At 44.4% G+C, this 26,840-nt stretch overlaps 1 pseudogene; it reads right to left on the bottom strand.

Moving 5' to 3' along the window:
* LOC121282440 overlaps window positions 1–26,840 on the bottom strand; it is a 34,649-nt pseudogene that overhangs the window by 7,012 nt on the left and 797 nt on the right.

The following is a 26,840-nucleotide window of genomic DNA, read 5'->3' as shown; positions in this document are numbered from 1 at the left end:
CCTCCTCCACCTCACTATCTGCTCTGACACTCTGGTTCCCCTCCCCCTGCAAATCTAGTTTAAATGCCCCGGAGCAGCACTAGCAAACCTACCTGCAAGGATGTTAGTCCCCCTCCAGTTCAGGTGCATACCGTCCTGTCAGAACAGGTCCCACCTTCCCTGGAACAGAGCCCAATTGTCAAGAAACATCAAACCCTCCCTCCTGCACCATCTCCTTAGCCACGTATTTAGCTGCATTATCCTCTTATTTCTAGCCTCGCTAGCACGTGGCATGGGTAGCACTCCTGAGATCGTAACCCTGGAGGTCCTGTCCTTCACTTACTACCTAACTCTCTAAACTCTCTTTGCAGGACCTCCTCCTCCTTCCTATCCACGTCATTGGTCCCTACATGGACCACGACATCTGGCTGCTCATCCTCCCTCCTGAGAATACTGAGAACTCGATCCGAGATATCATGGACCCTGGCACCAGGGCAGCAACAGACCATCCAGGATTTTCGATCTCTCCCACAGAACCTCCTATCTGTCCCCCTAACTATCGAATCCCCTATCACTACTGCTCTCCTCATTTCCCTCCCTCCTTTCTGAGCTGAGGGTCCAGTCTGACTGGTCTTGTATGCCTTAAAATGGAACACCAGTAAAAACTGGGAAATAAGAATGCTGGTCTGAGCTGTTTTTCCTTCTGGGGAAGAACTCACTCGAGACAAGGCTTATGTTTCAGATCTGTGTTGAGATGGACAGGCCCCTGTTATCAGAATGGGGAAGATGGACAATCCAAGTGAGTCTTTTGTCAGGAATTGAAGAAGAGCAAATGGATCCCAGGAGGTCAGAAGAAATATCATGAACACACTGAAGCTAGACCTGTCCTGTTGTTATATCTGCCTTGAGAGTTGGGAGAAACTGGTAACTGATTGAGTCAAGTGCTAAACTGTTAAACCCAGGTTGGAAATGTTTGAACAACTTCCCCATCAACAATTGAGGAAAATGCTGCAGCCAAAGTGACCCCAACAACAAGCAACTGTCACCTCGTATGCAGGTATCACTGCTGAAAGATGCAAAGGTTTTTTTTCTGTCCTTCTGCCACCAAATAGGAAAAGATTTTGACAATTAAGGACAGAACTTGAATTCCCATCACCTTCAGATGTGAAGGACTATCTACATCATATCAGCTGATTCATTTGTCATATATTATCTGAAGAGACAGGGAGATCCACACAAGAAAATTTTAATGTAATTAATTGATTTTGTTTATGTTTTTTCCTGTTTTACTTACCATAAATCCAGCTTAGACCGATGAGTTCTAGCAGAGCAGTTATAATGAGGATCAATCCTGCACAGAAATGATCCAGTAAATTTATCCAGTAAATCCCAGCCTAAAATTAAATAAAAAGTTAGAAAATGTTACATGGGAAAACCTTAACACCCTAACATTCAAAATAAGGGTTTAATGGGATTGAAAAAAATGCTTTTACTCAATTACCAAAAACCCAATTCTAACTTGTCTGCTCAATTTTTCATCATTCCCTTAAGTCCTGGCATCAACTGTGTTGTAGTTCTCGGCACTCCCGCAATAACTAAACATTATTTTTAAATACGGAGATCAAAATTGCATGCTGTACTCCAGATGTGATCTCACTAGGACCAAATACCTCTCTGGATTTATATGTTAAGCTCTTTGATGTACCTTGTATTCTGTTTTAACTGCCTGGCAACATTGTGGTAATGATATTTGTGACATGTCCATGAAAATCTCCAAGATCTCTCTCCCTTCTCAATACCTCAATCACATTCCCATTTAGCACATACTCCACATACTCAGCTTTCCCTCTGCTGAATTTTACATTACATTTCCCTTTATTAAATTGCATCTGCCATTTCTGGTTCAATTGACATATGTTGCTCCATTATGATGGTTATGTAGGTGAATGCAGTAGCCAGCTTAGAGACCATAGCATAAGAATTGGAAGGCCATTCAGTCCATCTTTATTCAGCCATTACTGAGATTCTAACATCCCGCCATTGTAGAATGTGAATGTTTCTTCAATGATGTCAAAACATTATCCTCCACTTCTCGATGACGAAATTAGTTCCACATGTGGGTCATTCTTTGTGTGTTGAAGAATTTCCTGATATCAGTTCTAAAATTACCTTTCCTACTTTGAAGACATGCTCCCTAGCTCCATAGATTAGCTATTTCTAAAATCTTTAGCAAACTTACATTCAGCTCCCAGGTGCCCGATCTCCAGGCTGACATATCCAATTTCTCCAGTCTTTCCACATAACTCAAAATCCTGTCACTGGGGATCAGCCGTGTGGCTCTTCACATCACAGCCTCCAGTGTTTGAATGTCTGTCTCTCTTTGGAAGAACTGGATGCAGTGGTCAAGGTGGGGTCTGACCAGAGCACTGTAAAGTTTGATGATCACCTCCTCTGATTTATATCCTACTGTTGTGGTGGTGTAGGTGAACAGCCTTTTTGGCTTTGTTACTGCTGACCTCAAGAAGCTCAATATGATCAGACAAAGCAGCCTACTTGTTAGGCACCCCATGCGGCATCTTAAACATTCACCCCCTCCACATCAACTCGCCAAGGCGCATTCAACAGTAACAGTCCTTTCTATCTCTGCTTTCCCTTTCACCTAGAAGAACACAGGACTACGCATATGCAAACACCACCACCCGCAAGTTCCTGTCCAATTCACACACTATCCTGACTTGAAAATATTTGTTTTGGATTTCCAACATCCGCAGTTTTTTTGTTTTTATCTCTGTGTTTAATTGACTGCCGCTGCTCTTCAAGAAATGCCTACCTCCTTGAAGAAGTTCTGTTCCTCTCTGCGACAAGATTTCCGTATCTCTCTGTTGTCTTGCTCACCTTCCTTGCTTTCCATTTCCCTCCTAGTGTTTGACAAGGTGTTTACTAAAACCCGCTTTCACAGCCATATCTCCTTTCTCAGTGACTGTCTCCGTCTCCGACTTACCCCACGTGGATTTCAACTGAAATTCCACCCCTCATGTTTCGAACCCACCCAGGATTACAGGTATCTCCGGGACATAAAACGTTTCTCGGACTGCTGTTCCCGTCACATTCTGAAATCCACACTTGTGCCATGCACCGCCATATGAACACACTCGACCTCTCCCTCCAGCAGCACCGCCGTACCCTTTTTCAAAGCGGCGCGTGCCCCCAGTTTCATTTTATCCTTCGGCTCATCCGACGCCTCAACAAGAAACTTTTTCTCTTTCTCTCAAGTGCTAAGGAACGCAAGCTCCAACAACTCATCGACACCAACACCCATCTAGGACCCTCCACCCCTGCCTGTCCCTCCGTCCCCACCCTTTCTTCCAATCCCAACCCCAGCCGTGTATTCACTATACCCCCTGACCTTCCCCTCTCCGATGCTGAACGTTCAGTGCTCAGCAAAGGACTTAGTTTCATACCCTTACGCCCTCACCTCAATGAATTTCGGGCTCGGCATGATACTGAACTCTTCTTCCGCCGTCTTCATCTCCGGGCTCACTTCTTTGGGCAGGAGTCCTCTCCCAGTTCAACGGATCCTTTTACCCATCTCCAATATTCTCCCTCCACCTGGACCCCTCCCTCTGGATTCTTACCTTCTCTCGATCTTTTCATTGAGAACTGTCGGCGCGACATTAGTCGTCTCAATTTCTCTGCTCCTCTCACCCATTCTAACCTGTCTCTCTCTGAACTTACTGCACTCCATTCTCTCAGGTCCAACCCTGACATTGTCATCAAACCAGCTGACAAGGGTGGTGCTGTTGTTGTCTGGCGCACTGACTTCTACCTCGCGGAGGCTGAGCGTCAACTCGCAGACACTTCCTCCTACCTCTCCCTGGACCATGACCCCACCACTGAACATCAAGCCATTGTTTCCAGGACTGTCACTGACCTCATCTCCTCTGGGGATCTCCCTCCCACAGCTTCCAACCTGATAGTCGCCCAACCTCGGACGGCCCGCTTCTATCTCCTACCCAAAATCCACAAACAGAACTGCCCCGGTAGACCGATCGTCTCAGCTTGCTCCTGCCCCACAGAACTCATTTCTCGTTACCTTGACTCCCTTCTCTCTCCTCTTGTCCAGTCCCTTCCCACCTACATCCGTGATTCCTCTGACACCTTACGTCACATCAACAATTTCCAGTTCCCTGGCCCCAACCGCTTCCTCTTCACCATGGACGTCCAATCCCTCTACACCTCCATCCCCCACCAGGATGGTCTGAGGGCCCTTAGCTTCTTCCTTGAACAGAGGCCCGAACAATCCCCATCCACCACTACTCTCCTCCGTCTGGCTGAACTTGTTCTCACGCTGAATAATTTCTCCTTCAACTCCTCTCACTTCCTCCAAATAAAAGGTGTGGCTATGGGTACCCGCATGGGCCCCAGCTATGCCTGTCTCTTTATGGGGTATGTGGAACATTCCTTGTTGCAGTCCTACTTCGGCCCCCTTCCACAACTCTTTCTCCGGTACATCGATGATTACTTCGGTGCCGCTTCATGCTCTCGTCGGGACTTGGAAAAATTTATTAATTTTGCTTCCAATTTCCACCCCTCCATCATTTTCACGTGGTCCACCTCTGACACTTCCCTTCCCTTCCTTGACCTCTCTGTCTCAATCTCTGGTGATAGACTGTCCACCAATATCCATTATAAACCCACCGACTCCCACAGCTATCTCGACTACAGCTCCTCACACCCCGCTTCCTGTAAGGACTCCATCCCATTCTCTCAGTTCCTTCGCCTCCGTCGCATCTGTTCCGATGATGCTACATTCAAAAACAGTTCCTCTGACATGTCCTCCTTCTTCCTTAACCAAGGTTTTCCACCCACGGTCGTTGACAGGGCCCTCAACCGTGTCCGGCCCATCTCCCGCGCATCCGCCCTCACGCCTTCTCCTCCCTCCCAGAAACATGATAGGGTCCCCCTTGTCCTCACTTATCACCCCACCAGCCTCCGCATTCAAAGGATCATCCTCCGCCATTTCCGCCAACTCCAGCATGATGCCACCACCAAACACATCTTCCCTTCACCCCCCTTATCGGCATTCCGTAGGGATCGCTCCCTCCGGGACACCCTGGTCCACTCCTCCATCACCCCCTACTCCTCAACCCCCTCCTATGGCACCACCCCATGCCCACGCAAAAGATGCAACACCTGCCCCTTCACTTCCTCTCTCCTCACCATCCAAGGACCCAAACACTCCTTTCAAGTGAAGCAGCATTTCACTTGCATTTCCCCCAACTTAATCTATTGCATTCGTTGCTCCCAATGTGGTCTCCTCTACATTGGAGAGACCAAACGTAAACTGGGCGACCGCTTTGCAGAACACCTGCAGTCTGTCCGCAAGAATGACCCAAACCTCCCTGTCGCTTGCCATTTTAACAATCCACCCTGCTCTCTTGCCCACATGTCTGTCCTTGGCTTGCTCCATTGTTCCAGTGAAGCCCAACGTAAACTGGAGGAACAACACCTCATCTTCCGATTAGGGACTTTACAGCCTTCCGGACTGAATATTGAATTCAACAACTTTAGGTCGTGAGCTCCCTCCCCCATCCCCACCCCCTTTCTGTTTCCCCCTTCCTTTTTTTTCCAATAAATTATAAAGATTTTCATTTTCCCACCTATTTCCATTATATATAAAAAAAAACCCCACTAGAGCTATACCTTGAGTGCCCTACCATCCATTCTTAATTAGCACATTCGTTTAGATAATATCACCAACTTTAACTTTAACACCTATGTGTTCTATTGTACTATTGTCGTTGACATCTTTTGATGATCTGCTTCTATCACAGCTTGTTTGTCCCTACAACCACACCCCCCCCCCCACCTCTCTCTCTCTCTATCTCTCCGCCCCCCACACGCACACCTTAAACCAGCTTATATTTCAACTCTTTCTTGGACTCGAACTCAAGTTCTGTCGAAGGGTCATGAGGACTCGAAACGTCAACTCTTTTCTTCTCCGCCGATGCTGCCAGACCTGCTGAGTTTTTCCAGGTAATTCCGTTTTTGTTTTGAAAATATATCATCATTCGTTCACTGTTACTGGGTTAAAAATCTGGAACTCCCTTCCTATCAGCTACATTAATGTGCTGCAGTGGTTGATGAAGGTGGCTTACCCACCACCAACTTCTCAAGAGCATTTAGGGGTGGGGAATAAATGCTGGCCTAACCAGGGATGCACACACTCCATGAATGAAAAAAAACTGAAATCTACATTGGTTGCACATGTTTGGCGTTGGGTCTAATACAATTCCTAAGCCTGGTTCAGGTCTTCCTCAGCTCTTTCTACATCATTCATGAAGTATGTGTTGGCTCTGATGTTTTTCCATTTGGCTAATACTCTACAATGATGATGTGGGACTGACTGACCCTTCTCCAGAGCTGGGTTAAAGAGATGAAACTCACCTTTATTATCAGCCTGTGAATCAGATTTACACTGTGTGCATTTTAAAGCAGCAGGATATCATTTGAAATTTTCTCTTTCTGTGCAATAATGGAAACTTTGGTAAATTTCTGTCTCAAACATAATTGAATCTGAGGATAAGCAGAAATTATGCAAATTATGAAATGATGACTGTCCCCAAGTAACCACTTTTAACACCAGTGTTCTCTGTCTCCATCATAATGATTGTCACTGCTTCACAGTTCTCCTCCTTCTCTCTCAATGCGCTGGCCCACACACCATGCAGCTTGAGGACCCACATGCTTTAAGCCCATTTAGGTTGTCTTTGACTTCTTCATAAATTACATGAAAGTCATTGATTTTACTTGGGATATATTTGTCCGGAGAGGGCTTGTTGCTCTTGTGAATACTTGGAGGCAGTCATTATTCACAATGTTCACACTTGCTGCTCATCCTCAGATCCAAATTGTTTGTGTCCTTTGTGGTTTCTTACACCCTCCCAGCTACCTTCCTGCTGATCAGTCTGTGCGTGTCAGTTTTGGGAATACATTTCCACATTCCGAATGCTTTTGATATTCCCACTACATTGTAACTACCGAATGCCAGAACAGTCTCCAGCTCTGACAATGCAGCACCCCCTCAGTAACACAGTGAAATGTTCACCAGAGCTGTGTGTTTCAATCCTGGCTTTACAAGCACAGCATCCTGGTCAGAGGTGAGAGTGTTTTTAAACTGAAACAAGCTATCATCACTACTTTATTACTTCATCCAGTAGCATTTCTCTCTGTTAGTTGCAACCAGGACTACATATGGAATCGTAGCAAATTACGAAAGGACAACTGACCTGTGTTACACAAACAAGGCCAAGGAAATAAAATAACAAACATAAAATTGGTGTCAGATAAAAGCACTTTGATTGTGGAAACTGAGGGAACTGATCCAGTAGGGTGGTTATGATTGTTTCTGATGAAAAAAATGATTAAATGTTGTTAGTAATTAATTAATAATTTACACAGTCCCAGAGAAACCCACCACTGGAGAGACCAAACCATGCAGACCAGAGGAGTAGATGAGGACAGATTCCTCTATCCATGGGCGGATCTTACCAGCAGTGGACAAACTCCATGCTCTGGACAAGCAGAAGAGTATGAGAAATAGGAGCAGGAGTAGACCATTTGGCACTCAGGCTTGATGATCTATTCAATAAGTTCATGGCTGATCTAATTGTGGCCTTAACTACACTATTCTGACTGCTTCCCATAGCCCTTGAGCCCTTGTAAATAAAAAATCTGGCTAACTCAATCTTGGGTATATTCAATGACTTGGCAAGTACCACACTCTGGAAAAGAGAATTCCAGAAACGAATGACACGCAGAGAAAAAAATCCCCCTCGTCTACATTTTAGATGTGCATCTAGTTCTGGAGCACAAGTCTCAGCACTACATTTCTCAGCATTACGGCCAAGATGCTATCAGGTTCCATATCCTTTATTGTATTCACTGCAATCAGCCATTGATATCAAGTGTGTTGTAATATGCCTTTAAGGGATAGCAGCATATCATCACTAGAAGGGAAGTGTGTCATGTGATCAGGTCTCAGTTTCACTTTAGCCTGTGGTTAGATTATTAATTAATTTCTAACCATGGCTTTCTATCTATGTATATATGTTCTTATGTGCCTAGTTTAAATAATGAAGCAACTTCGTTTTTACATAATCCCTTATAAGTGATTGGTGCCTTTATATCATTATAAAAACATGACAAAGTGAATAATTTGTAGCAAATTGAATTGATAGAAGCCTGGTATCTGTCATGCAGGGGATCGCAGGAGGATTCCAAGATGGATCATTCCTTTTGAGAACATGCTGTTTCCACCATTTAGCATGCATGTCGTCATATGTTGTAGCTTCATTAGGTTGGCACCACAATTTTAGGTATGCCTGGTGCTACTGCTGGCACACTTTTCTATATTCCTCACTGAATCAGGTGTATCCCCTGGCTTGATGGTCTTGGTAGTGTGGGCATATGTGGGGCATATGTGGGTTACAAATTGTGGTGTTGATGAGTTATTAGATCTGTCCTGAATCTATCCTATTTAGCACGGTGATAGTGCCACACAAAATGGAGGGTGTCCTCAGTGTGAGGATGGAACTTAATCTCCAGACAGACTATGCAGCGGTCACTGCTCCCAATAATGTCATAGACAAATGCATGTGCAACAAGTTGATTGGTGAGGACGAGGTCAAGTGGGGTTTTTGTTCACCAACTGCCATGGGCCCAATCTGGCACCATGTCCTTCAGGATACAGCCAGCAAGACGTAATTGGTGCTTCAAGCCACACTTTATGTTAAACATTGAAAGTCCCATGCAGAAAACACTCTGTGCCCTTCCTATCCTTGGTGCGTCTTGCAAGTGGTGTTCAATGGTGAGGAGTACTGATTCATCAACTGAGGCAGGGCGGTAGGTTGTAATTGGAAAGTGGTTTCCTTGTCCATATTTGACCTGATGCTAACAGACTTCATGGAATCCAAAGTCAATGTTGAGGGCTCTCAGGGCCAATGTCTCCCAACTGCATACCACTGTGCCACCATCTCAGGGATAGTGATGGATGAGTCTGGGACATTATCTATAAGCTGTGATTCGGTGAGTATGATCATGTCGGACTGTTGCTGCACTAGTCTGTGGAACAGCTCTCCCAGATGTTAGTGTGGCAGAATTTGCAGAGTTGAATGGGCAGGGTGTGTCTTTGTTATTCAAGGTGCCTTGGTCCTTGTCAGGCAGTCTGGCCAGTTTTATTTTTATCTTCTTCTTTAGCTGCAACTGACTGGCTTGTTAGGTCATTTCAGAGCACAGTTCAGAGTCAACTTCATTGCTCTGGGTCTAGAGTTTCATGTAGGCCTCACCTACATGGTGACAGATTTCCTTCCCTAAAAAGGAGTTAGATGCCGGATGGATTTTCCCAACAAGTCATTAGTTTTACGGTCACCATTACTGAGAGCAGCTTTTTATTCCAGGTTTATTTAACTGACTGAATTTAAATTCCTCGGCTGCTGAGGTGAGATTTGAACTCATGTCTCTGGGTCACCTATCAAGGTCTCTAGACTAGTCAAGTAACATAATCATGATGGCACTGTTCCTCAATGCATTTGAGCTAATCCTGTTCCTGTTCCTCTGCTGTGTGGGAAACAGCTCAGGATGTACCTCAAACTGTATAATGATTATTGTCAGACACCTGGAGCTGCAACAGTTGAGCACAAAAATTAGAAAAATGAGGACGTACCATGCGGGAAAAGGAACTCTTCTTCTTTCGGCTTCTCCCATTTTTCTTGGGGTCACCACAATGCTGGATGATCACCCTTCTCCATCTCCTCCTGTCAGTCACTCATTTCTCTGCCAATCCCACTGCATTTAAGCTTCTCACTACTGCACCATTCCATTTGGACTCAGGCCTTCCTCTTCCTCTTCTTCTTCTTCCTGGCAGTCCTATCTCCATCAATCACCTCACCACATTTTCTCTCTCTCCTTCACAGTAGATAACCATAACATTTCATTCTCTTCTTGGCTACTTTCTTCAATTCTCCACAATCTTCATTGACCCTCTGATGTGCTGGTTCCTGATTTTATCCTTTCTCATTCCTCCACACATCCATCCTTGCACCTGTACCTCATTAGCTTCCCATCGTTGTTGCTCTCTTCGTGATGTCGTCCAGGTTCCTGCACTATATAACAAGGCCAGTCTCATTACTAACTGTCTTGTAGGTTCTTCCTTTCACTTTCAGTGGTACTTTTCTATCATTTCATACTCTACCCACTTCTCCCGATTACTCCATCCAGGGCTAATCCATTGCTTAATTTGTATTTCCATACTTTCATCTTCTGCCGTCACTGAACCCAGGTATTTAAAGCTTTTCACCTTCTCCAGGTCTTCATGCATAATCTTTACACCTTTCTCCTGATCCTCGTCCCTAGGCTCAAAATGACAGTCCGTATATTGGCTCCTTGGTCTGCTGATCTGCATATCTTCCAGTGCATTTCTCCAGCTCTCCAGATGCTTGATTATGTTCTCATCATTCCTATCTGATTGCTCAATGTCACCTGCAATCATCATTGACCATGACACTTCCTGTCTCACTTGCTTAGTTATAATATCTTTGACAGTCAGGAAGAAGAAGGGGCTCAGTGCCAATCTTTGGCATAATCCAACTTTGCCTTCAAAACTCTAATTCTCAGGCACACTGCTTCTGACTCTTGTCTGGCATCCCTGTACGTGTCCTGAAATAATCATAAACACTTCTCAGGGGCTCCACGAATTCTAGTGCATCTCCTGGTCATAAGCCTTTTCTAGATCAGTGAACACAATCTTCATGTTGCAGTGGACTTTCTGATATTTCCCCATCACCTGTCTCAAAATTAAAATAACATCAGTAGTGCTTCTTCCAGGCATGAATCCAAACTGACCTCCCTGGGTTTCCACTATTTTTTTCAGTCTCTGGCCCATGACTTCCTCCCATGTCCTTAAGGTATGAGGTAGGAGCTTGATTCCTCAATATTTCTTGTAATTTTGAAAGTCTTCCTTTTTCTTTGAATATTGGTACCAAAATGCTTTGCCTCCAAACCCTTGGGATTTTCTCTCTTATCATAACACAGTAGAGGAGCTGGTGGCTGAAATGATATTTAACATGAATAAATGTGAGTGGGAGAAAGAGCAATGAAAGGAATTATATTCTGAACAGTGAGATTGGAAATCACTGCAATTAAAATCAAATAGAAAGTCCAAATGCTGAGATGACATATACCTGAAAATTGCTTTAATGCAGCCATTAACACATTGAATTCAAACAGGTTGATGCTCCATTAGACAGCGAGTAGACAATTGCCACAAAGAAACTTTACTCATTCATGCACTAAAATCAACAATAGTAATTCCTGGCCCTACATTATAAACATAATAAGTTAGATAGCTTCCTGTTATAAATATAGAAAGTAATTAGTTAAATTAAGTAAATTCACTCTTACCTAATGTTGCAAATTGACTGCCGAGTCCCAGAGTGAGCAACATAAGAAAAATAAAAAGGACCATAAAGCTGTCCATGGCAACTGAGCAAGGGCTTCTGGGTAGACAATGAAGGCCAAACCAAAATCTAAACAGTAGGTACAATTGATATGGCTAAATTAATCGTCTTGCCGATAAGACATGAAAAGAAATAGAAACTATGTACTACAAAACTTTATTTTCTTTGCTATTTTTAAATGGATATTTGCTGAAACAAAAGATGACAATTACAGATCACATGACTCACAAGATTGGCCATCTATTCTTGGAGCTTCCAACAGAGATTACAAGAACAAAAGAGCTCCACTCTCATCCTTGTGGAATCTCACACCCCATTGCAAAGTCACATTATAATCAGAAAACTAGAAGACTATCAGATGAATTGACTCCCCAGCTGGGATGATGACAATGACAAAGACAGCAAAATTCAATATACATGAAGAGGTGTTAACAGCACTCCTAAGGGAAAATATGGATTTTGGCCAGAGGCACAGAAACTACTGGTGAACCTGTAATTAACTCATTAATGGGCCACATCACATGACCCCATACTTCTAGCCTCTTGGACAGTTTTAATACTACCTTTCTAGCCTCACAAATCAGTCTCTTGATTTAACACCAACTTGAAAGAATACCAGCAGATCTCCTGGCTGACCAAGCAGCAGGCCATCATCTGTTTTATTTTAAAAGCATCTGAACATCCTGCCAAGCAGTCTAGGAACAGAAACCTCATGGTGCTGCATCCTTATTCGCTTTCACAGAGTTTTGTGCTGCTGTCTCCAACCAGGAACTCATCTGAACTGAACTCAGCCAAGAAGGAAACACCTTCTGGACTTTGACTTTCTGGACTCTAGAAATTACATGAACTAACATTAATTTCTGAGGTTCTTTTGCTATTGTTATCCAGAGTTGTAAAAACTCTCTCTTTTCTACCCCCTAAGTGTGACTGTATGTCTCTGTGTCTGTCTGTGTATCTCTATGTCTGTCTGCCTGTGCGTGCAAATGCGAACAACACCCTCACCAATCACCCACACCCCCCACCGCTGCCCACCCACCCACCCGCCACAATGCCATGCAGCCACACAAACTGAAGGTTTGGTGAAAGAAGCCACAGCCTTCTTTAAAAATAATACAAAAACATCTCCACTTACAGACAGATAGTGAAAGAATAAAGAAGCCCAGTTTGCCTCTCTCTCCTGTCCGTAACATAATGGTGTTTACCATAGACATAGGCTGCAAAGTCTGGCTCCATAACACTGCTAGACCTGGTGGAAGAACAAAACTCAAAAATTGTCAGCCGGAATGCTTCCAGCCACTTCCCGCACAGCCCATGTGACTCGTCGTGAACATAGGGGTGCTAATGTGGACATGCACCCAATTGATTCAGAATGAACAGATTGCAACATTAGATACAGGGTCTGCTATTTAAGACTTGCAGGTCCAGGTAATGCCCTCTCTTAAGCATTCTGAGCAGATCATATATTCAGCTGGACAAACCTCACTTCCCAACTCCCATCACCAATGTTATTTATGGAGCTAACAATAGGCCCTTCAATGAGGTGCTTTTGACTTTCTTTTGAGGGTGCAGAGTTAGTGGAAGGAAGAAGGACAGTGTTGAGTGTTATTGGAGGAGTTTCCCAAACTCTTTGGATTTCCAAGGATCAGCTCTGGATTTTGACAAGGGTCTCAGAGGAGTTGGAAGGCCTGTTAGGAGACAGCCTACTTCAGTAATGGGGATATAGTTGCAGTACCTGTTAGGCAGCAGTGTGACTTGGAGATGAAGCACAGGCAGCAGGGAGAGGAAACTGTGCACAGGGGGAAGAGGAGGGCAGTTAATAGAAGGCTGCACCCAGCAAGGGTCCTCAGGGGACTCATCTCCTACCTCCACCTCAGCTGGGAACAGTGTCTGAGACACATATGTTTCACCAAGAAGGTGTGACTGAACAGAACCACCTCCTACCATGCTAGCTGCAGCTGCACAGTAGAGTGAGGAGAGAGCTGCCACTGGTTGTGAAGGTCACTGTATCTCTAAGTTTCTACAACAACTGATTCTTCCAGGTTGGAGCAGGAGACATTAGTAACATTTCACAGTTCACCATCCATCACTTCATTAAGGAGATGACACAGACTCTGTACACAGCAGAGGGGCGTTTATCATATTCTCACTTACCAGAGAGAAGCAGGAGGAGAGGGCACACGGCTTCCCCAGTGTTGTGGGATTCCCATGGTTCAGGGTGTGATCGACTCCATACAGATGGCTCTGCGGGTTCTCCATGTTAGCAGAGAGAAGTATCAAAACCACAAAGGACTATCATCTCAATGAAGGTGCAGCTGGAGTGTGAACAATGCCCAGAAGATTCCTCTGTGAGTGTCCTGGCAGCAGCAAACCTTCCCTTTCTGGCCCACCATGAGGAACCAGAGCCTGGCTGCTGGGTGGCAGGGTTACCCACATTACACCTGACTCAAGACTCCCCCTGGCACTTGACCATACGATGACACCATGCCTACAATGAGAGCCATGCAGTCACCAGGAACATTCTGTGTCCTTCACAACTTGCTACCAGGACTTCAGAGGCCATCTTGGGAGAAGGAGCAGGAGAAGGAGAAGAGGAGGAGGAAAAGGAGGATGGGTGGAGGTATCTGATCCCCTTCACTCTGGATGGGCTATCCCCGAGCAGATACTCAGACCCTGGTTCTCCTGGATCTAATCCCCGCCTCTCAGTTAGTGCACCATCCCCCACAATTTAATCAATTTTTAATGTATCACCACTTTGTCCTCTTATCCAAATCCAGAGTTAAGAGACAGAAACAAAATAAGTTCTTAACAATTTTATCCAGCAACAATTCCAATAACGAATAAAAAGCTGAACTTTCCTTTAGTGCATTCCCTGGGTGCCCTTTGCCCATACATACCCACCTTCTCCATTATTCTCTGTACTCAACCCTAAAATCCCATTGACTATGTTTACCGTTGGTCCCACCATTCATGAAGGTCCCAGGGTCCCAGCCCTCTTGTCCTCATTACCAGCTCACAATTCTAGTGGGCTTCGGAACAAACATTATGAACTGAAGGCTGAATAAAGAAGTCTAACTACTAAGACATGTCATGTGATGCCTTGCTCCAGCAACTTCCAAACTCTGCATTTACCTGACTCTGCAACTTCGCGAAAAAGGCTTGTCTTGTACATGAACCATGAGCCCAAGGATGGAGAAGATGGCAAATCCAGCAAACGCACTTGTAGCACAATTAACAACACAGGCAATGATGGTATCTGTGTAACAGTTATTGTAGAAATTGTTGTAGGATGACAGTGTTATTAAACTGCCAGAACCCAATGCAAGAGAAAAGAAAATTTGTGTTGCAGCATCTTTCCAGACCTGGTAAATAGAAGGGAGAATCAATCAGCACTGGGAGATTTCACTTGAACTCATTTAACAGATAAAACTACATTGACCTTGTGGAACATAAGGCAGAATATCATGCAGGTGCAGAAGGTTAACCCCCACCCCCATCCAAAGTTGGCATGCTGACCCGTTCCATAGCAGCCTGCTCTCTCATTGGGGAGGAAGTCCAGCTTTCTGGAACTGACGGGAATCCAATCGCCCAGCAGCTCAATCAGTCCCGGCTGTGCCAAGTGCGCATTAGTGGGCATTGCTGGGCCTGCAACAAGGATGAAGAAGAAGGATGAATGGATCCCTGGACCAGGTGAGTCCGGGGTCTTGGGGGTGAGGTGGCATGTTTGATGGAGCAAGCGGGGAAGGGGCTTCTATCTTAGGAGGCTACACCTTGATCCTCAAAGGGCAGCCCCCGAAGACAGATAACCCCTTTCCTGCCCACCCTTTGATAAAAGTTTTCAAAGAAGTGGGCTGCCAATTTTACCCAGCTGCCTACTCCAACTATGTTATCGCATCATCGGGGTCAATTGGTTTGTTAACAAGCTGAATTGAGCATTGATTATTTATTTATTTAAATATGGTGGGTGGGATGCACCCGCCTTATTTCATGTGTCTCTACTGCCGAAAACACACCCGGGGTTGGTGAGGGGCGCGGCGGGCATGTAAAATACAGAATTGGAAGTGGGAAAACTGCTTTTACGCAAAAAACTTTTCAAAGGATGGGAAGCAAGAGGAGGGAACTATCTTCAGTTCTAGGATGCATTGGACCCTCTCCTTCTTCCTCACTGGAGTCCTGGCAGTGCCCACTAATGCACTCCTGGCATTGATGGGACTGATGGAGCTGCTAGCCAATCAGATTGGCTGGCAGCTCCTGAGGATCGATTGTGATTGTGTAAAAAAAGGTAAGTAATGTAACTCAGAATTAAAATTGGAAAGGATGTAAAACAGGGTGCTGATTCGATATTAACCATTCCGCACTGTCATTCAAAGTCAAACGTCCAAAACATGCCCATCAGGGGCACATTAAATGCAGCCCATGGAATGGATTAAGCCCACAGCTCAGTGGTGAGCTAACTGAACAAGGTCAACTGTGTCTCCATTAAATAGCTGGGCCATCATTCCATCTCCTTGTCTACTACTTGCTACCAAATTTCCTCTAGGAGCCTCGATGCTTTCCACTGCCAGCCATGTTTTCTAGTGAGTGATTTGATTTTTTACTTGCAGTTTGTACACTGACCTCCATTCTTTTACTGAAAACAGCAACAAAGGAAAGATTTTCACCATAAAATAAACACTCGTTTCCAATGCAACCAAATTCAAAATTCAGATCTCGGTATCAATAAAGACCTTATCATTGTTTTTGTCCACTGTAAAGCACAGTATAAACAACATACACAGGGAATGACTGTGACCGTGTGAACAGAGGGTAAATAATTTTAATAGGAATCAAAATTGGAAGGGATATAAAACAGGGCTCCAATTTGATATTGACCATTTTATGCTGTCACAAAAAGTCAAAGCCTGTTATCTGCTGTGGGAATCATGGTGAGGCTAACAGCACTCACTGTTATTTGTACAGAAATCTCATGGCAACTTCAGATTAAACTCGGAAATCCAAACGTTCTTGTCCAATATTCGCCAATTCAACATTAGCCTCAGGAAACCGGAATCTGTCTGTCAGCCTCAAATTACATATACTGACCAGTGTGACGTTTCTGTATTTCAATAAAGTAAAAGTTTTTTTCAAATCTAATTAACCTTTTAATGATGTGCTAATTGCTAATTACTGACAATCTCTCTGGCACTGAAAATTCGCTATTACAATTGTGAAATCAGGTTATAATTGTGGAGATTTAGAAAATGTTTTAATTATTTCAATTTTTCTTTGTGACTTTCTTTTCCTTCACTTCCTCTCTTCTTCATTGACCCTTTATTTCTCTTTGTGTACCTGATTGGACATTGAATTCATCCACTTTATCACTTCCTTCTCTGTCTCCATCATTGTGTTGTAAATGTAATAGTACTACAATCTGATTAGTTAAGATTGCTTTCCATGTTCACTCCGATCCCAGATGCACATGATGCTGTGTTGGTTCCATATCCCACTTTCACCTACTTGCAGCATTAAATATCTTTGTCATTATACAGATAAGGACAAGTCTAATGAGAAGTGAGTAACATTTATTGACCTGCTACAGCCAAAGTTGGGCCAATATTTACCCATAGATTAATAAAAATCTTAGGTAAAACTTGTTATTACTGAATCTTTTCCAAAGTTTCAGAAAAACAAGGCTTCAAGGTGAAATCCCACCATATCCCATTCTCTGTCACTCGATCGCATCCAGTTCCATCTTATCTCTTCTCTTCCCATCACGCCCTTGCCATCCCTTCCCTCCGGCTAACATCAAGGTGATAAAAGCCATAAGCTAACTCATTAGAATTCATTACAAATTCTCAGTTAAAATTTGGTAAAACTTGAAATAGGGTTCTTGGTTAAAAGTGGAAAAAAACAAACAATACTCAGATTTTAAATTGACAATCCCAAGCAGACAAAAAATGAAGTGAAATATTAAGCAACTCAACTAAAAAGCACACATGAACTTCAGTCAAATATATTGTTGTGTTTACCTCAGCATCAGCCAGTTTGGAGAAGTTCAATTGGCTTCCAATGTAGAATTCAATTCCTTTTTCGGCTCCCTCCAGGGTAACACCTTAGATCAGGAGTATGGTCAGAACCACATAAGGGAACGTCACAGTGAAATAAACCACCTGACCATGGAGAGTAACTTGTTAGATTTTCCTGTATTGCTACTACAACATTTATAGTATTGGAAACAAAAACAGAATTACCTGGAAAAACTCAGCAGGTCTGGCAGCATCGGCAGAGAAGAAAAGAGTTGACGTTTCGAGTCCTCATGACCTTATAGTATTGAATCTAATTGAATGGTTAACACTTTGGATTGTGATGAAAGCAGAGAATGAAGCAGAAAATAATGGGAGGAGTAATAATGACATGAATTCCAATAATTACATATTTAAACCTGAGCTAGAAAATGTAACTGTATTTAAAGAATACAATATTACTCTAATTTTAATACAGTCCATAATCAATGAAATAACACATTTAAACAGGAAAATTGAATAAGAGTGTGATGAACATATTTAACTTCTTTTACTCCTCAGGTTTCTTTGTCATTCTCATTGTCCTGACAAATCTCATTTCACTCAAATAAAACCATGATGACCAGCTGAGACACTGAAAAGAGAGCCTCCCTCACTGTCAATGTGAATGGAGGAGTCTGGCTCCAATGTGGCAGAGGGCATCGCACAGAGCTTAACCTCTCTCCATCTCCCTGTTAAGTTGCAGACCCAAAGGCACTGTCACTGCAGCTCATAACAATGACAACCTTTGTGTGGACAGGTCACCTACTCCTGTGAGCTTGCTGTGAGGATACAAGAACACTCCTTGCTAAATCCAGAAACTCACCACAACACCTCCAAATAAACACCACTGTACATCCACAAACTTTGCAATAGTAGATGTTAATCTAAATCATCTTGCCTGCAAGTTGGGTGGCTGATCATGCAAACAAATTTACTGGTGAGTCCCTCATGAAACTGTATACATGTTCATTTGGTGAGTAACAAGAGAATACATTGAATGGACCCGTGGGCTCCAAGTTTGTAATTCATACATCACCAATAGTTTTACCTTTCCTGAAGATTTGACTCCTCTCGATAACGCTGCCCCAACAATCAGCCAGACCAGAAGCAGACAGAGGGCTAAATACCAGACTATCTCCCCAGTCTCATCCATTGAACTAGTACGGCATAAAACCACTTTACTGAATAAAATGACAACAGAAAACATCATACAAGAATAGAGTTGATTAAATACAATTAGGTACAATGCTGTGTAATTAATCAAATGTTCGTGGATTTGAACAATATTCAATTTAAACAGAATCAGCTCTACTTTTGGAAGTGAATTGTTGCCAAGAATTGAGATGAAATTTGATATCTGTTATAATTTCTCTCTATTTCTATTGATGTTTTCAAATAAAAAGCTCTGTTTAAACACTGAGAGCTGATGAGATTCCCTGGAGAGCTGATTTGATTTGAAAGTTCCGGACAGTGCTTCATTGACTGCCTTACATTGCACTGTTATAACTCCCTGGGTTAGTCACTGTGCATCCCAATGAATTCAGCTCCTTCATATTGTTAAACATGGTACCTGCTCCCAGACAGTTTCTCTCAATTCAGTTCTCAGGTCTATGGGTTAAACACAATACTGTATTCAATTAGAACACAGAGAAAGGGATAGCAGTCACAGATAATTGGAACTATTTAGTATTTATGAATTCTAGTGGTGAATCTCTTCCTGTCCAATAATGAAATGTGCAATGAATGTCTCACTGTATAAATATTGTTAAAGTAAACCTGCAGCGTGAGAAACCAGGGAGCTGTTAACTAATGAAAGGGCCCCTGCTGTGGTGGTATTTTGTAACAGGTGTATGATGTAAATAGCACCGCTATCTAAATCAAACAGCTTTTCACTCATTAAACAGGACTTTCACCCGACTCACATTGCCGAGAGGAAGCTACTGGTACAGCTGTGCAGGTTATAGGGTTTTTAAAATTCATTCAAGGGATGTTGGCATCGCTGACTAGGCCAGCATTTATTGCCCATCCCAAATTGTCCTTGAAAAGATGGTGGTGAGTTGCCTTCTTGAACTGCTGCAATCCATGTGGTGTAGGTATACCCCCATTGCTGTTAGAGAGGGAATTCCAGGGTTTTGACTCAGCAACAGTGAAGAAGCGGCTATATACTTCCAAGTCAGGATGGTGACTTGGCTTGGAGGAGAACTTCCAGGTGGTGGTGTTCCCAACTACCTGCTCTCCGTGACCTTCTAGATGGTATTGGTCGTGGGTTTGGAAGGTGCTGTCTAAGGAGCCTTGGTGTATTCCTGCAGTGCACCTTATAGATGGTACAAACTGCTGCCACTGTGTGTCAGTGGTGGAGGGAGTGAATGTTTGTGGATATGGAGCCAAACAAGCGGGCTGCTTTGTTCTGGATGGTGTCAAGCTTCTTAAGTATTGTTGGAGCTGCACTCATCCAGGCAAGTGGAGAGTATTCCAACACACTCCTGACTTGTGCCATGTAGATGGTGGACAGGATTTGGGGTGTCAGGAGGGAGTTACGCACTGCAGGATTCCTAGCATCTAACCTGCTCTTGTAGCCACAGTATTTATATGGCTAGTCCAGTTGAGTTCCTAGTCAATGGTAACCCCCAGGATGTTGATAGTGGGGGATTCATTGATAGTAATGCCATTGAATGTCAAGGGGCAATGTTTAAATTCACTCTTGTTGGAGATGGTCACTGCCTGGCACCTGTGTGGTGCGAATGTTACTTGCTACTTGTCAGCCCAAGCCTGGATATTGCCCAGGTCTTGCTGCATTTGGACATGGACTGCTTCAGTATCTGAGGAGCTGTGAATGGTGCTGAACCTTGTGCAGTCATCAGCAAACATCCCCACTTCTGATCTTATGAAGGAAGGAAGGTCATTGATGAAGCAACAGAAGATGGTTGGGCTGAGGACACTACGCTGAGGAACTCCTGCAATGATGTCCTGGAGCCGAGATGATTGGCCTCCAACATTCCTTTTTGCTAGGTATGACTCCAACCAGCGGAGAGTTTTCCCATTGATCCCTTGATGCTGCATTCGGTCAAATGCGGCCTTGATGTCAAGGACAGTCACTCTCAACTCATCTCTGGAGTTCAGCTCTTTTTGTCCATATTTGAACCAAGGCTGTAATGAGGTCAGGAGCTCAGTGGCCCTGGCGGAACCCAAACTGAGCTTCAGTGAGCAGGTTATTGCTAAGCAAGTGCCGCTTGATAGCACTGTTGATGACCCCTTCCATCACTTTACTGATGATCAAGAGTAGACTGATGGGGCAGTAATTGGCCAGGTTGGATTTTTCCTGTTTTTTGTGTACAGGACATACCTGGGCAATTTTCCACATTGCTGGGTAGATGCCAGTGTTCAAGCTGTATTGGAACAGCTTGGCTAGGGGCATGGCAAGTTCTGGAGCAGAAGTCTTCAGTGCTATTACCGGAATATTGTCAGGGCCCAATGCTTTTGCAGTATCCAGTGCCTTCAGCCATTTATTGATGCCACATGGACTAAATTTGTTGCAAGGAGAATGCTAGAAGTTATTATTATATAAGTTGTAGCAGGGCACCTGGATAAAGCTCAAGGTCAACAGGCTGAGTAAACATGGTTTTGTGAAAGGGAAATTATGTTTAACCAACTTAATGGAGTTCTTCAAGGAAGTAGCATATGCTGTGGAGAAAGGGGAACTGTGAATGTACTGTACTTCGATTTCCAGAAGGCATTTGGTAAAGTGCTACATCACAGGTTATAGTGGAAAATAAACGCTCATGGTGTAGGGCATATTGGCATGGATATGAGGTTGGCTGGCTAATAGGAAGCAGAGAGTTGGCATAAATTATTCTTTTTCAGGTTGATAAGATATAATGAGAAGTGTGCCACAAGGTTTAGTGCTGGGATCTTAACTGTTTACAATTTATATAAATGATTTGAATGAAGGGATTGAAGATATGTTGCCAAATTTGCTGATAGCACAAAGATACATGGGAGAGTAAGTTATGAAGACGACATAAGGAGGCTACAAAGAAATATAGATAGGTTAAGTGAGTGGGCAAAGATCTGGTAAATGGAGTATAATGTGGGAAAATGTGAAATTGTCCATTTTGGCAGGAAGAATAAAAGAGAAGCATATTTTCTAAATGATGAGAGATTGCAGAGCTCTGAGGTGCAGAGGGATCTAGGTGTCCGAGTGCATGGATCACAAAAGGTTAGTATACAAGTACAGCAAGTAACTAGGAATGCTAAAAGAATGTTATCATTTATTGAGAGGGGAATTGAATACAAAAGCAGGGAGGTTATGCTTCAGTCGTACAGGGCACTAGTGAGACTATATCTGCAGTACTGTGTACAGTACTGGTCACCTTATTTAAGGAAAGATGCAAATGTGTTGCAAGCAGTTCCGAGATGGTTTACTAGACTAATACCTGGAATGGATGGGTTGTCTTATGAGGAATGGTTGGACAGGCTAGGCTTATATCCACTAGAGTTTAGAAGAGTAAGAGGTGATTTGATTGAAACATATAAGATCCTGAGGGGTCTTGACAGGATGGATGTGGAGAGAATGTTTCCTCTTGTGGAAAAATCTCAAACTAGTAGTCGCTGTTAAAAATAAGGGGTCACCCATCTAAAACAGAGATGAGGCAATTTTTTTTTTCACTCAGAGGGTCCTGAAAAGGCAGTGGAAGTAGAGTCTTTGAATGTTTTTAAAGGCTGAAGTGGATAGATTCTTGGTAAGCAAGGGGGTGATAGGTTATCGGGGGTAGGTGGGATGCAGATTTCAGGTTGCTATCAGATCAGCCATGATCTTATTAAATGGTGGAACAGGTTCAAGGGGCTGAACAGCCTACACCTGCTCTTTGTTTGTATGAAGCAAATTGGCTGAAGACTGGAATCTGTGAAGCTGGGGACCTCTGGAGGAGGCCGGGATGGATCATCCACTTGGCATTTCTGGCTAAAGTTGTAGCAAATGTTTCAGTGTTATCTTTTGCACTGACATGCTGCCCTCCCCTATCATTGGGGATGGGGATATTTGTAGAGCCTCCGCCTCCAGTGAGTTGTTTAATTGTCCACCACCATTCATGGCTGGATGTGGCAGGACTGTAGAGCTTAGATCTAATCCATTGATTGTGGAATCGCTCAGCTCTGTCTATCACTTGCTGCTTATACTGTTTGGCATGCAATTAGTCCTATGTTGTAGCTTCACCAGGTTGACAGTTCATTTTTGGGTATGTCTGGTGCTGCTCCTGGCATGCCCTCCTGCACTCTTCATTGAACTAGGGTTGATCCCCTGGCTTGGTAGTAATGGTAGAGTGGGGGATATGCCAGGCCATGAGGTTACAGATTGTGTTTGAGTACAATTCTGCTGCTGCTGATGGCCCACAGCGCCTCATGGATGCCCAGTCTTGAGTTGTTAGATCTGTTTGAAATCTATCCCATTTAGCACAATGGTAGTGCCACACAACATGATGGAAGGTATACTCACTGTGAAGATGGGACCTCGTCCCCACAAAGACTGTGTGGTGGTCAATCCTATTGATATTATCATGGACAGATGCATTTGTGGCAGGCAGGTTGGTGATGATGAAGTCAAGTGAGTTTTTCCCTCTTGTTGGTTCCCTCACCACCTGCCGGAGACCCAGTCTAGCAGTTATGTCATTTAGGACTCGGCCAGCTCGGTCAGTAGTGGTGCTACATTGAAGTCCCCCACCCAGAGCACATTTTGCACCCTTGCCATCCTCAGTGCTTCCTCCAGGTGATGTCCAACATGGAGGAGCACTGATTCATCAGCTGAGGGAGGGCAGTACATGGTAATCAGCAGGAATTTTCCTTGCCTATGTTTGACCTGGTGACATGAGACTTCATGGGGTCCAGAGTCAACATTGAGGACTCTGAGGACAACTCCGTCCCGACTGTATACCATTGTGCCGCCACCTTACAACAATTGACAATGGTCATAATTAGACTTTTATTGAATTCAAAATTTCACCAGCAGCCATGGTGGGATTTGAACCCAAATCCCCAGAGCATTAAGATAAAAACAAAATACTGTGGATGCTGGAAATCTGAACCAGTTCTGAAGAAGGATTGAAACATTAACTCTATATTCCTCTCCACAGATGCTTTCAGACCTGCTGAGTTTTTCCAGCAATTTTCGTTTTAGTTCCCCAGAGCATTACCCTGGGTCTCTGGATTACTAGTCCAGTGACAATATCACTATGCCACAGCCTAGATGCAATTATCTACAGTAAATTACTTACTCCCAGTATTGCTCACTTGGGCCCTGGTGAGGAATGTTGATTTCTGATCCATTTGGACAAGTTCCATTGTTTACATGCAGCCATGTTGTGTTCACAATTTGAAAATATCCATCACCCAGAGTGAGATTGCAGAGGGGATCTAGAAAATGTGGAATGTGTTTTAGAATTACATTTCACAATGTTAACAGTCTCACAGATTGACCTTTACATTTCTTGGCCTGAAATTTCTTCCACTTATGGGCCCATAGATGCGTAATCTCATGTAACCTCATGGCCTGGCAATCCCCCACTTTACCATTACCACCAAGCCGGGGATAGACGATGGCTCAATGAAGAGTGCAGGAGGGCGTACCAGGAGCAGCACCAGGAATATCTAAAAATGAGGTGTCAACCTGGTGAAGCTATAACACAGGACCACTAGCAGGCCAGACAGCATAAGCAGCATGTGAAAGATAGAACTAAGCAATCCAACAAGCAACGGATCAGATCTAAGCTCTGCAGTCCTGCCACATCCAGTTGTGAATGGTGGTGGACAATGAAACAACTCACTGGAGGAGGAGGTTCCACAAATATCCCCATCCTCAATGACAGAGGAGCCCAGTATATCAATGCAAAAGATAAGGCTGAAGCATTTGCTACAATCTTCAGCCAGAAGTGCCGACTGGATGATCTCGGTCTCCTCTGGAGGTCCCCAGCATCACAGATGCCAGGCTTCAGCCAATTTGATTCACTCCACATGATATCAAGAAATGGCTGAAGGCACTGGATACTGCAAATGCTACGGGCCCTGACAATTTTCCGGCAATAGCACTTGTGCTCCAGAGCTTGACATACCCCTAGCCAAGCTGTTCCAGTACAGATACAACACTGGTATCCACCTGGCTATGTGGGAAATTATCCAGGTATGTCCTGTACACAAAAAGGACAAATCCAACCCAGCCAATTACCACCCCATCAGTCTACTCTCGATCATCAGTAAAGTATTGGAAGGGGTCATCAACAGTGCTATCAAGTGGCACTTGTTTAGCAATAACTTGCTCACTGATGCCCAGTTTGGGTTCTGCCAGGGACGCTCAGCTCCTGCTTGCATTACAGCCCTGGTTCAATCATGGACAAAAGAGCTGAACCCGGAGATGAGGTGAGAGTGACTGACCTTGACATCCAGACAGCATTTGACTGAGTGTGACATCAAGGAGTCCTAGCAAAGCTGGAGTCAATGGGAATCGGGCAGGGGTTGGGGGGCAGGTGGGGTGGTGGGGGGAAAGCTCTTCACTGGTTGAAACCGTACTTAGCACAAAGGAAGATGGTTGTGGTTGCTGGAGGCTAATCACCTCAGTTTCAGGACATCACAGCAGGAGTTCCTCAGGGTAGTGTCCTTGGCCCAACCATCTTCAGCTGCTTCATCAATGACCATCCTTCCATCATAAGGTCAGAAGTGGGGATGTTCGCTGATGGTTGCACAATGTTCAGCATCATTCATGACTCCTCAGCTACTGAAGCAATTCATGTCCAAATACAGCCAGACCTGGACAATATCCAGGCTTGGGCTGATAAGTGCCGGGCAATGACCATCTCCAACAATAAAGAATCTAACCATCACCCCATGATGTTCAATGGCATTACCATCACTGATTCTCACACTATCACCATCCTGGGGATTACCATTGACCAGAAACTGAACTAGACGAACCATATTAATGCTTTGACTACAAGAACAGGTCAGAGACTAGGAATCCTATGGCGAGTAACTCACCTTCTGACTCTCCGAAGCCTGTCTGCCACCTACAAAGCACAAGTTAGGAATGTGATGGAATGCTCCCCACTTGCCTGGATGAGTGCAGCTCCATCAGCACTCAAGAAGCTTGACAACATCCAGGACAAAGCAGCTTCTTGATTGGCACCACATCCACAAACATTCACTCCCTCCATCATCAACGCACAGTAGCATGAGTATGTACCACTAACAAGATACACTGTAGCAACTCACCAAAGCTCCTTGGACAGCACCTTCCAAACCCACAGCCACTGTCATCCAGAAGGACAAGGACAGCAGACACTTGGGAACACCATCATCTGGAAGTTCCCCTCCAAGCCACTCACCATCCTGACTTGGAAGTATGTGGCTGTTTCTTCACTGTTGCTGGGTCAAAATCTTGGGACTCCTTTCCTAGCAGCATTGTGGGTGTACCTACAGCACATAGACCACACTTGGGGTGTACCTACAGCACATGGACCGCACTGGGGGTGTATCTGCAGCACATGGACTCCACTGTGGGTGTATCTACAGCACATGGACCGTACTGTGGGTGTACCTGCAGTACATGGACCCTACTGTGGGTGTACCTGCAGCACATGGACCGTACTGTGGGTGTACCTGCAGCACATGGACTCCACTGTGGGCGTACCTGCAGCACATGGACCGTACTGTGGGTGTACCTGCAGCACATGGACCGTACTGTGGGTGTATCTACAGCACATGGACCGTACTGTGGGTGTACCTGCAGCACATGGACTCCACTGTGGGTGTACCTGCAGCACATGGACTGTACTGTGGGTGTACCTGCAGCCCATGGACCGTACTGTGGGAGTACCCACAGCACATGGACTGCACTGTGGGTGTACCTGCAGCACATGGACCATACTGTGGGTGTACCTGCATCACATGGACCGTACTGTGGGTGTACTTGCAACACATGGACTCCACTGTGGGCGTACCTACATCACATGGACTGTACTGTGGGTGTACCTACAGCACATGGACTGTACTGTGGGTGTACCTACATCACATGGACTCCACTGTGGGTATACCTGCAGTACATGGACCGTACTGTGGGTGTACCTACAGCAAGTGGACCATACTGTGGGTGTACCTACAGCAAATGGACCGTACTGTGGGTGTATCTGCAACACATGGATTCCACTGTGGGTGTACCCGCAGCACACGGACTCCACTGTGGGTGTACCTACATCACGTGGACTGTACTGTGGGTGTACCTACAGCACATGGACTGTACTGTGGGTGTACCTACATCACATGG

Source organism: Carcharodon carcharias, chromosome 9, assembly GCF_017639515.1.
Source record: "Carcharodon carcharias isolate sCarCar2 chromosome 9, sCarCar2.pri, whole genome shotgun sequence".
NCBI lineage: Eukaryota > Metazoa > Chordata > Chondrichthyes > Lamniformes > Lamnidae > Carcharodon > Carcharodon carcharias.
The sequence above is the reverse complement of the archived record's forward strand: the minus strand, read 5'-3'. Positions and strand labels throughout refer to the sequence as shown.